The 13,098-nt window shown below is 41.3% G+C and overlaps 1 protein-coding gene across 5 annotated transcripts in view; it reads left to right on the forward strand.

Moving 5' to 3' along the window:
- The window catches only part of epha8 (eph receptor A8), a 102,888-nt gene that overhangs the window by 9,019 nt on the left and 80,771 nt on the right, over window positions 1-13,098 (forward strand). The gene's annotated exons all lie outside the window — the stretch shown is intronic.

Consider the following 13,098-nt stretch of genomic DNA (forward strand, 5'->3'; position numbering starts at 1 on the left):
TTTTGCTGCTGATAAAATAATATGGCTGAAATAAATATCTTCGTGAGAGTTAAAGTCAGGAATAGGAAGAGGACTAGAATGTTAGAGATAAGACGCAGGTCTTACGGACATGTGTTCCAGTGAGCTTTTAAAAGAGGGACATTTCTGTGGCAGGCAGCTTAGCCACAAACAGAGCCAAGCAAGGAGTCCAGACACTTCTTTACTCGTCTCTCTGTTCTCTCTCATCATCTGTCTTCTGTTCATACCCCGGCCCTTTCAAATGCATGAAGCCAAATGCATTCATCGACTCACACTTGAACTAGATTTGACAACAAAGCTCGTGTCTCCCAGAGAGGCTTCTCTGTCTTGGTTGAGACGACGGGAGAGATGAAAAAGCTCATCGCTGCATCTTTCCGCCGCACTGACATGCCATTGTGTAATAAAAAACAAACACATTACCGCTGCGGTGTGTTCGTCAAATTAAGAATTTGGGCTTTTAGTCGCTTAAACTGTGAGGATTCTGTTGCAGTCGCCTACTAATAACACGGTGAGAGTCAGTGTGGCGTGTCGCTGTGTCAGTGCACAGACAGCTGGTGGCTGCATGGCGTCGCTCAGTCAGGTGTACAGCTTCAGGACTTCAACCGGGAACACAGGCACACGTGCACCACACACGCAAACACCTAAAAGGAGTGCATTAAAACGGTTGGAGATAAGAAAACTTAGTCATTAATCACAATCATCATCTGTTGTCCCCCGAGGACAACTGGCTGTGTGCCGCTTCTTCTCACATTTTATGCTACGGTGGTACAGAGATCAAACCTAGGCAGCGCTATTAGAAAACTGTAGGATGTAATAGGTTCACTACATCAAGGAGCAATGTCGGCAATTAGCTCAGTTACATGTTAAGCTAAAGCGGCACAAAATCAGTGTCTTGACAGAAAATGGGGTAATTGCTGCACAAATATAATCGTATATGTAAGGTCATGGAATTGTGTTTAGGTTCCTTTGTGCAGCTCCGTGGCCAGTGACTACACTGTAGTAACTGAACTCACTCATGCACCACACATACTTTAAGTGATCCTCTATAGAATGGAGCCATGACAATATACTGTATGGTGCAGTGCAGTATGTGGCCCACTTTATTATATATTACAGCTTTGGATCCGCATACTCCAGGGCAGAGACGGCGCCTGTTAGACCCACACTGACTGACAGTAATTATCACCATTCATCATTAACCATAAGCCAGAGATGATAAGAGCTCTTTATGTAAAATGTCAGCCCGCTGAAACGATGAAAATGATTAAAGGGCATCAGTGTGAAATAGAGACATACATGCTGCACGAGGGTTGAGACGAGCTGACGGGGCGGGCAGACCAGCAAGTGGGGCCCCCTGTGGGTGGAGAGGGAAAATAAATAAAGAATAAAAGGAATTTTATTTATTAAAGAGTAAGGCAGAGTGAGAACTCGGCTGCTACAGGAACATCACAAAGAAGAGAGAGAGAGAGAGAGAGAGAGAAAAAAAAATCTCGGGGCTGCAAGTCAAGTCTGTATTGATAAAATATCGCTGTCATCTTGACTCAAATATTCTCTGTGCTCCAGCTCACTGGCTCGCTCTCAGTTCAGCGCGGCTAACCTCTGTGTGAACTCTTCACCGGGAATCAATAGGTCGAGGCATTCGTGGTTCGTTTTTGCAGTGGCAGGGCCTATGGTGAAAGCCGAGTGCTGCTCTGTTCGGCAGGCAGGCGCCGCGGAACGTCGTCAACCCAGATGTGTGATACTATCGTCTGCAGGTATCACACTGTCATCTGCTTTTAGGCTCTTCTGCCTCTGTTTTTCCATGTTTTCAACCACCCTCCTTTTTTTTTTTTTTTCTCACGTCTCCTCTTTACCTGCTCTATAAATAGCTCTGCGTGCTTCTCCTCCACTACGTCTATACCCCTCCGGATGTTTTCCCTGGGGAAGGCAGGCAGGCTTGGGCAGCAGTATAGTCTGCTATTCACGCCTGTCCCCTGAGGGAAGGATGAGCTTCGCTGGCCCTGAGCATCTCCCACCCTCCATCATGCAGCAAACATGATGCCTTGTGGGGACGTACGGTACGAAGCAGGGTCCCGTGCCCCAGCTCGGGGGCACCTGCTAAAGGAAGACATAATAAGGGGTTGCGGCGCTCGAGGCACACTGTCCAGCATAAACTGAATCATCTCATCACCACTCCGGCAGACACTCACCCACCCACTCCTTCTGACCTGATCTTTTGATTTTGGAAATGGCTACACTTGAGTGTTTTTATTTATTGAGTGTTGAGTGAAAAAAAGTGCCGCCTCTACTGCATTTTATGCTGATATTATAAGAAAAAGTTTGTGTTGTGCACAGTTTCGTGCTTCATTTCCATAAGAATTTTAGATGCTCTGGCCGTGATGTTGTGGGTTTTTGATGTTGTGTCTTCGCCGTGAAAGATACTCGGGGTGCAGACATGTATTAAATGGATGACCCTTCTACCTACTTGATTGAAAGTGATCACTTGTTTGCTCAGGAGATAAAGTGGGTCATCCAGTAGAAGGACAGGTAGATTGATCCCCGGTTCCTCAGCTGTATTCTGAAGTGTCCTTGAGCAAAACACTGCACCCCAAATTGCCCCAATGGCTGTGCTGACAGTGACAGATATGAAATAGGAAAAGTGCTACATATACAAGGGCACGGAGTCAAGCTGGGTTCAGAGTTTGAAAATGTAATCGAGCACAGGCTGGTTTCGGTCACACTGGCTGCTCCAGTCTGAGCATGTGCGTATAGTGCCACACATTCTTTGATATTTGATACGTGCAATAGAAACCACTGTCTTCCCCAAGTCTGTGGGTTTGTTTGTTCACAGGACCACACAAAATCTAAACTGAACTTCTTTCTACCAAACATAGTGGAGTGGTCTGGCCTGGGATGAACCATTTATGTAAATACAGCAACATTATTTACATTTTTGTGAAATAATATACACCCACTTACTTAAAAATCAGGCATATTTAGTTGTGAGATATCCATGAGTCTGCACTGTTTTATTGTAAGAACTAGACAAACATGTGTTGGACTGTTGGCGCTCCACTTACTGGCAACTTACCTGTGGAGGTTGTTTTCTGTGCCATCTGTCTCGCTGTCATAGGTACAAATTCATCAACCAATTTTCTGAAAATCAGAGTTAGGGGCCACTAAAGAAGTAAGCTGTTAAATAAGAAGTGGATGTGAGCGATGGGTTGGATATAATAATCCCCCCCCCCACACACACACACAAACTTCCTTCAGTTTCTTTACAAATAATGCACGGATAATTTATGAAATGAATCAGGAATTTGTAGATCATATTTATGTTGTCATATATATTCAGTTGTATAGTTGTTGTATTCATTCACATTTATTATATATTAAAAATATTCATATTTATACTCTTTTTGCAATCGATTCTAGGACACACGTCAGATGAGCTGTTTACTGTTGATTGCAGTCATATTTTTTTTGTTTTTTTTACCAGTTTAAATCTTCAAAATTCTCATTCCCTGCTCTCACCATACAAACCGAGGAGAGATCAAAAAGGAGTAAATGAAAAGTGGAAAACAAAGTATCTTTTTTTTTTTTTTTGGAGAATCGTCCATGTCAGAGTGTCATAATAAGTCTCGCAGCAGACATCTTCTTCCATCCATCTGTGCTGCTTTCTCTGCACCAAAGACAAAATGCTTACGCCACAATGGAGGCACGGGGAGAAAAGAAGGGCCTCTGGGGAGGGAAAAATTCAGGGAGAGCTTGAAGAGAGATGAGAGCAGGAGGAAGAGAAGGAGGAGGAGAAGGGAAGAAGGTGAGTGTAGGTGTATAGGTAATGAGATGAATCTTTAGTGATTCCTGTGGGGAAAATAGGCCACTGCTGCAACAGATACGCAGAGGAATGATAAGAAAGGGAAAAGAAAAAGTTTAGAGCACAGATTAAAAGATATTACTACTCCAAAACTTGGATGGATGGATGATAGGGTCAGCAAAGAGTGTGTTGTTAATATTATTATTTTATTTTATCATTAGTGTTCGGTGTGAATGTACCGTTGACGTGTGTGTGTGTGTGTGTGTGTGTTGCTTCATGCCGAACTTTCAAAAGTATATGCAGATAATGGACTGATGAAGTAAGTTTATTGGTCCTTCATTAATAACTAATAACTGATACAATTATGCTGAATTAGACATTAATAATGTCGCAAAATAGTTGGTCTATTCACAGTTTCCATCCATTTTTAAAATCAAAAATGTATTTTCAGAAAGAAAACCCTCATCCACTTAAGTCAACTGAAAGTAAACAACATAAAATAAATAAAATATACCAAACTCACCAAATGAAAGTGTTCATATTTATATCATTTTGAGCCTGTGCATCTTCTCATACCCAGCAGGTGATGCCATTTAAAGTAGAACTATGCAGGATCAGCTTCTGATTCATTCTGATGGTTAAATGTAAAATCAGCCTTGCAAAATCAGGGCTGCCGACCTGGAATAGAAATTGCTTCACGGCACTACGCACACCAGCCAGGTATCGGCTATAAGATCAAGACGGCGATGGCATTATTTATGACGTTCGTCATGGCAGAGCCGGCAGAAAAAGAAGCAGAAAAAAAAATGTCAAGGAAGCGAGAAACACGCATCATAAACATCGGACTGGCACGCAAAACCGGTGCCGACCGGCATGGACATGGCTCCACGGCTTGTGTTTGCTGGCTCCATTGAAAATAAATGCACATAGTTAGGAAAGGGGAAGGGAGGGTGGGAGCGCCAGCCGTGACTTTTTACAACAGTGAGGATAAATCGGTAGACAGTGGGTGAATGGATGGGTGGGTGTTTACGGTGGTGTCGTAGATAAAAAGGCAAAAAACAACCATACGTGTAAAGTTCTGCTATAAGTCCGTTAGGGTTCAGGGCTTAATGGTTTTGAGGGAGCATTGGGATTTGGCTAATTGTTATACATCCCTGATCTCATTCACTAAAGTCCTGTTAAATTTGTACCACATGGTTTCATTTACAAACAACTTTCATGTCCCTATGGGTTCCACGTTTATTACTCTTTGATCATTGTCGTATAGAGCAACAAACTATGATAAGGGCACAGGTATTTTTCCCCAGAGTCGGTGTTCTGTTGTGCCATAGCACCCCTGCATGAAAAGTACATGACAGATACAGTATGAACGGTGTTCTCTTTTTTTTTGTCTTGGATTTGGAATAATGGAGTTCTTTTTTGCAGTAAACTGAGCAGTCATTAATTTTTCAAAAACCCTGTGTCGGTGAAAAAGACTAACAAAGTTACAAGTACACTGTGCAATCAGTTTTAACATCATAATGAAAAGTTTAAGCCAGCAATTATCTGTTTCAGCTTTAATGTAAAGTATTATTCAGTATTTATAAGCACCAAGTCAACAACGTTCATATCATGTTATCTTACACACTAGTTATGGATGTTTCATTCTACCTGTTTCTGATAAATATTAAAATAATCATTGGTGGCTGTGGTAAAGTAAGCTGTAATAGTTTAAAGTAAATGCTTCTACAAAAAAACATACAGGATGAAGTTTTAAATCTTTCAAGACTCGTAGTAAAAATGCTGGAACTATGTCTGGAATGAAAAAGAAAACTGTCTGAGTAAACTCTGCTAGAATCAGTTCAGGGTCTGCTTTCCCTGATTTTTATTTACATGTTGTCACACATGATCCATCCTCTTAAGTCGGGAGTAGCTGCAATGAAAATCAGATTTCCTGTGTTCAGGGGATACAGTGGGCAGTAGAGCCATAGCATCTCATATTAGGAGATACTGGGGAAATAAATGTGCAATCATGCACAGTACGACGAGTAGTGAAATGCATCTGCGTTTGTCTGAACACAACAAGTTAACAAAAGCTAACGACTTCATACTTTTATGTTTTTTACTGATTTTATTTAAAAATCTTCATATATTTTATGTAGTTCTTTTTTACTTGGAGTTTGGGTAACGTGGGGATTGTGTAACAGTTGGGTTTTGTTGGAAAAAAGTTTCTAAAAGCACCTGGAATTTCCTGTCAAAATCAGAATGTATTTCCTAATGTTACACTGATACTCGGCATATTCTAGGACGTGAGGCCCTCATTATTATACAAAAATACAAATCATCCTTTTTAAATGTTGCCATGCCGCACATTCATGCCCGAGGGTGGAAGCATGATCTCGCCTTCCTCACTCGATGGTTTCCATGTGAAAATGCTTGGAGAGTCTTGCTCTAAGCTCCTGCGACACCTGCCTGTGCATCTGAGTGTCTTTGTTGTCGGTAATGACACAATTAAGTTCCTCTGTGCTGTTTTTTTTTTTTTAATCTCCTGTTTTCTCTCGGGTGCCAGATTAACAATTTGTGATTCAAGACAGTCATTGGACATCCTTAAATCTACTCCACCTTTTTATTTCACATGCACGCCCGCTGTGATGAAAACAATTATTTCTTCTTCATTTTGTATTGGTGTGTTTTGACCTAAAACGAGTAAAGGCTGATTTTCCTTTTGTTTGAGGAGGCATGTGGGCTTGTTGTAGAGTAATCGCAGAGTTGGGGCTAGCAAGGATCAAAGATGGCAGAGAGAGAGAGAACGAGAGAGAGGATCTGGTGTTGTGGTGGGTCTTGTCTAATCCCTGTGAAGGCTTTTATCATCAACTCTGCTTGTGGCGCTGACGAGGAGTGTTAAAGGCAGCAAGAGGGGAGAGAAAAGAAGAAGAAGCTTGTTAGAGACAGGAGGTGTTGATGAGATAATAACACTCCTGTCCTAGTCCCTGTCTAGCCCAAGAGCTGTGCCATTAGTGTGTGTGTGTGTGAGTGTGTATACATACATACCCCCCAGCCCTTAAACTCTATAGCCATGTCTTTTCGGGTGGAAATGAGGCTGAGAGCATCTGCTCTGCCATTTCTTTATCCTTCCTCCCGCTGTATTTCTTCAAAGCGATGTTGTCGGCTGTATGGACTCACTGCAGGTGCTGCAGACAAACTCCACTTCCTTCAACACAGCTCATAATTCTTCCATGTTGACTTCCGACAAATACGCTCACTTGCTCACTCTCTGTTGCAGGCTCAGTGCACAGACCACTGCTCAAGAGAAACTGTTTGTGTGTGTGTGTGTGTGTTGCTGCATTTCAGAAGAATTTGGCTGATTTTGATGGGTGTCTAACACACACCTGCTCACCTACTGACCTGATTGAGTTGCAGGACAAGGAAGTAATGGTGGAGGAAAGTTGACCGCTGCCTTGGGAAATATGTAGCGAGTCTCTGAGCGAGCAAAAACAAGCCCTCAAGTTAGTGGATAGCTTTTTCATTTGCCGCTCTCTGAGATGTGGAGGAGCGCCGGGTAGAGAGGGTGAGGGGAGAAATTGGTGGAGGAGGTGGTGTCGGGGACAAGGGGAGGGCTGGTATTGGTTGTTTGTGATTCTGTTATAAAAAGAATGTTGTGAAATGGGAACAAACTCAATTTCAAGCGCCGTGTCCTCAAGGAGAAGCACTTGGTCCCTCCGCCCACCTCCAGTACCAAATGAAGACTTTTTAACCTCTTCACTGCTGCAGATGTTTATAGTTGGAGCTCTGTTTCTGCACCCTGTCACCTCAGAGCTACACATGGGTTAGGGTTAGGGTTAGTTCTAATCTGGCCAACTTCATTTTAACTCATTTTCGTGCAACCCTGACTTCTAAAAGTGCGTCTTTCCATGCTCATCTGGATAGAGGAGCTAAAGACTATTCCAAAACATTCATTAACAACCAGAGATTTTTCTGGAGATCTTGCTTACTGCTGGTTTAAAACACTATCACACTCAAGCTAAGGCAATCAGACAACTTTGTCTGACTCCACCACAATAGGTGGCGCTGTATCTCTCAGTAACTTAGTGCATATTGAATCAGTTTCTTGTTGACCTTTACGTCCCGGAAAAACACACAGTGAGCAATGAGATGGACGGTGAGATGTAACGTGCTGTTAATCATGATACAAATTAGATGGAGCATGGCTCTTGTGGCTGCTGTGTTGTATGATTTCTGGCAACAGTACTGCAGTTTATATGTCATCTCCTCCTCCTTCCGTGTCAAAGACTGGGGAGTCCGACTCCAGTCTGACTAAGCGTATGCATCAGTAATCAGACTATGACTCACATTATCCAGGTTTGTTAGTCTGGCTAAAATCGAGCTAGTCCTAGTCGGTTTACATGACATTAAGAGAACCAAATTATTGTTCTAGTGTGACTAAAATCTGACTTTTAACATGCATGTAAACATAAATTTAGTTTCATTCAGAAAATATGTTCCTTACAATATGTAATACACTTGGAAATTATTTGAAATAAGACTAAATGGTTAAGCTGCAAAAATAAAAGCCTTACCTGAAAGTGAACATGGGGTGAGAGAGAACCTGGAGAAGAAGAGTGATGTGGGAGATGATGGTGGGTAAAGCGTCATTTGCTTCCTGTTCTCTGCTTTAGTCCCTGGTCCTGCCCAAATAAATCACATCTCCAGATATTCCTCTCAACCCTAATGCCTGTACACAAGTCATAATTCAGACAAGTAGAGCAAATTAGATAAATGACTCCCACCACCCTCAAAGACAGAGATTTCTCATTTGAGTGGAGATTAAATTAACACCACTGGGACTGGCTTGTGAGTCATTACATGGTTTGCTGCGGTGATAACACATCACTTTACATGTCTGCAGATTCTCCGAGGGGGATCTGTTTGTCCTTTTTTCCCCCCATCTTTTAATAATAACAGTGTAGCAGAGCGAAATTCCCCGGGTGTGTTGAAGAATTATTAAATCCATTCGTGTCAGCACACTGCTTTTGTTATGTCACTTTGCTGGGCTGATGAAGAGCACTCAGAGGAGTGTAATTGGCGGCATCCATTTGTGACCTTGGGTGTAAAAGCGCAAGGGGCCACTGCATCATCAATACGAGACGACGGGACGTCGGCGCCCTGAGGGAGGGAGAGGCAGAGAGAAGGCTGGTTGATGGGGGAGGGATGAGAGGATGGTGGCACTGCCATCTGTCTGTGTGTTCTGACCCACTGCCCTCCTCAGTGGCCCAGTGCCCAAATTAGGAGGAGTGACACACCAGCTAATTGGAACACATGAGTGTTTGTGCATGTGTGTGTCTGTTTGCGAGAAGCAACAGTCGCCGCGCAGAGAAATTACAAAATCACTAGCCTCCACTTGGCAAGATATTTCATGGAAAAATACTCCTGTCTTATTAGCCTGAATCATGAAGTTGAGCTGCAGCAGACAAGACTACTCCATCCCCATTACAACATTTTACTGTGGCTGCTCCCTGAAAGTCCATGACTCGCATCACCCGTTGCAGACCCTGCAGTCAACTGAGATTCTTCTAGTCAGAGAAATAACTTGGCTTGTTTATTATACTATATTAACATCACCCTGAATGTCCAACAGAAACCTGTTCAAAAACCTCACTGTTTAAGATAGTGAATAAGTGATAGTGAATAAGTGATGCTTTGTCATCTTTGCGGAGGGATTTATTTGAATTGAAGAGCAAAAAAATCATATCCAATCTTAGTATACATAGTATACTTGGTATACATATATGTATATATATATGTATATGTATATGTATATATACATATATATATATGTATATATATATATGTATAATGTAAAACTACCGTGGTCTAAATATGAAAATTAGCCTTCTCCAGCCTTCCATGACCTCTAATCATATAATCACACCTGTGATCACCTGATCACCTCGTCATCATGTACAACCCAGTTTTATTATTGTAACAACTGTGTGCATTTAGACTCAAACGCAGGACACGACACATCAAGGTTCAGGCAAAAAAAAAAATCAGAGGCTGGAAAGTCAAATAGGGCAGAAGTTAAAACAAAATCACTTGGCTAGAGAGCAGACTAAGAAATAATAATAAAAAAAAAAACAGATGGTCATGAGAGCTAAACTGGAACACTTAGATGCTTAGATGACCTGCCAGGGTCTGGAATCTTATTTAATTAATTAGGGCGTGTCTATCAATCACTGTGGGTGGGATAAGAGGAAGAAGCAGAAGTGAAGGCATTTGAAGTTTGAAGGAAAACGTCACTTTGAAGTTTGTTTATTTGATATGATATGTAGCACTTTCCTGGCCTACCAGTTTGCCACAGACCACACAGTCACTGTTTTTTTAGACACTTCTTGATCCGTAAAAAAATGACAAATTGAAAATGCATAACAGTCCTCAACTTCAGGGACAAGCGCAGTTGGGATCTCGTGTCTTTCGTGTGCTCGTGCATAGGCTGGTACGTTAAGATGGAGCATGTCAAGTTAACAAGAGTCTCAGCACTGGAAGTTCATTATCATCAGACGGGCCGACATCTATCACCACTCCCTGGAATAGTTTCAATTAAGTGATCTGCAAAATCGCTGTTTTTTGTAGAACATCATTTGTGTTAAAGCTCTGTCAGCCCACGTAGGTATTTTTCAATTACTGGAGCTAATTAGATCTCCTAGGGCAGAGCTTGTTAAACTCACCAAACTTAAACTTGCTTGAATTTGCATTCTGTCTTGTGGGTTGTTTAACCCCTTTACGAAAAGTAGAGTTATTGTGTATTTGTATCAAATTGTATGTCATTACTATTTAGCCTAAATTTAGTGTTGAACTAATCTAGCATTAAATATCAACTTATATTAGCAACCAGCTATTTGAAAGCTGCTGTTGACAATGTCTGTATGTTACCATTTATTCTACAGTATATCTATAAATAGCCGGATGAGTGGAGAGGACCATTTTTCTGTGGAATACTCACTCCTCATTGGATAAATGTGTTGTAGGACACTGGAAAAGTTTCTTCTCCATTCACTGTCAGAGTCCTAAGACTGAGAGACCAGTGCCATTAAGCAAACACTCTGGATCACTGATATCTGCGCTATTTAATGCACATTTTAACTTAAGTATTTTAGTGGCAGCAGTTTTAATCAGAAACAAATGTATTTTAGACTTAAAATCATTTCAGCTGTATGATCAAGCAGATGCTTGTTAAACCGTCAGTCCAGTCTTAAGGCAATAGTATGATATGAATTGCTGCCTCATAGAGTGGTCTGTAGAGTGGTTCAACTTTCCTTTCCTTTCCTTTCAGAGAAAAATTAAGTTATTGGTTTTTCTGCCCAATATATGCAATAGAATTTAAGTGAAAAGTCAAAAGTGAAAATACTTTTGTAGGAATTCACCTATCAACCTCGGTGGGTGGTTCTTGTGATTTTGTTTAAATCAGAATAATATGAATCAACTATTAACTCTTGCCTGTGGACAGCGTGACATCCATGAAACTCTTCAAAATCAACATTTACAACTTTAACTTTCTGTTTTGAGGTTTGATGATCTCTAAGTGCTGACATGAAATCTCGTTCAGCATCAATAAAATGCAAAAACCTATGTGGACGTGAAGTCGGCCAACTGAGGGAGAGGAGGCCAGGCCACGCGGTTCGCTTCCCGCTTTGTGAGGCGAAAGCGTCGCCCGTTGGCGCTTTAACATGCAGTAGAGACGGGGAAGGGAGCAAATGTCAGACAGAAAGAAGAAGGATGAGAGAAGGGAAGCTAAGAAGTGTGAAACATTTTGTTAAACTCATTCTAATGTGAGGAACATCACTTGGCTGCCTGACAAGCAGCCCTGGGGCAGAGATCGCATTAAGTGTTGAATGGGAAAGATGCATGCTGTATATACACTCACAAACACCTGTTATTATGGAGGATATGGACAATGCCAGCGGGCCAGAATTAATGATTCTCTGAGTTCTTCATATTTTTTTTTACTCATCTTTTCATCCTTTCTTGTAATATGCTATCACTCATTTGCACTGGATGTGAACTGCATTTCGGATGCATATGAAGTTTGTGGGTGCATACAGATGCAAAATAGCTCTGTGCAGAGAACACACATATGTATAAAATGAAGTTGTTACAACTTAAAACAACACCGGGGAACCTTTTCTTGACATGCTGTCACCGTAGCAAACACGGAGGATGGAAGATGAAGATGCGCCTGATTCTGGCAGTTTGAGTCTCGGACTTAGGATAGTTTAGGTTTGTTGACGTGTAGTTGCATGTGTTGACGCCTTGATAACATTGCCTTTAGCAGTGAGTTCAAATATGTTACCTCATCCTTTGAAATCATTTGTCTGGATTGACCTGAGCTACGTAAACTTTTCCAAATGAGTCTATGCGAAACATGCTGGTTTCTCAAAGCAGAGTGAGCGGTTTACAAACCTCAGTTTCGACCTGAAAAAGGCTAATGGTGAGATAAAGTGGAAGATATATTCATAAGCGGTTATAGATTGTATAAGGTGAGCCTTTATTGGCTACAGTTAGTTTCTCCTTCTGTCCCAGACATGTTTTCAGGCTGAGTAGGTGTCCAGGTCTCAGGTTTGCTCACAGAAATGTTGCCATATCAATAGTCCTCATACAAATACTCAATAAAAGAACTAAGTTTCATAATTCTCTCAGTGTCCCCACCCACTCACTAAACTTACATAGTGCAAGGACAGAAATGTAGCTGCAGAATGGGAAGGAAAAAGGCTCTTTTTTTCCCTATAACAAATCAGTGAGCCATCAACACAATTCTGAAGCTGTTAAAAATGTAAAAAATGTTGCTTTAAGTCAACATTTGCACATATTACAGGATTTTTAATATCTGAATATAAATCAACCAAGATAAGAGATACAAATTGAAGGAAACAATAGACAGAACTTAATCAGTGGTCATTTAGCATGGCCAGTGTGTATATTGCTGCCAAACATTTTCTAGTAATAACAGGATTGCATTTGTGGGGTGAATAAATAACCAACTGGCAATATAATGCCAGTCTGTATTGTTTATAGATTATGTTGCTCTTGTCTGCCTGGTTCTATTGCTATAGCTGACATTACTGTTCCTTTTTTTTTTATCTGACTTGAAATGTATATAAATGCATATATTTCACTTCCAACATTTTTTGGGGAAAAAAAAGAACAAAACGGTGCTTCCACAGAGCGGTGCTGGTGTTGCAGTCTGACATTTGTATGTGTGTCTGTCTGTGAACAGCTTTACTCAAAAGGAAAAGATACAATTTGAGGAA

Source organism: Solea solea, chromosome 6 (genome assembly GCF_958295425.1).
Source record: "Solea solea chromosome 6, fSolSol10.1, whole genome shotgun sequence".
Lineage (NCBI taxonomy): Eukaryota > Metazoa > Chordata > Actinopteri > Pleuronectiformes > Soleidae > Solea > Solea solea.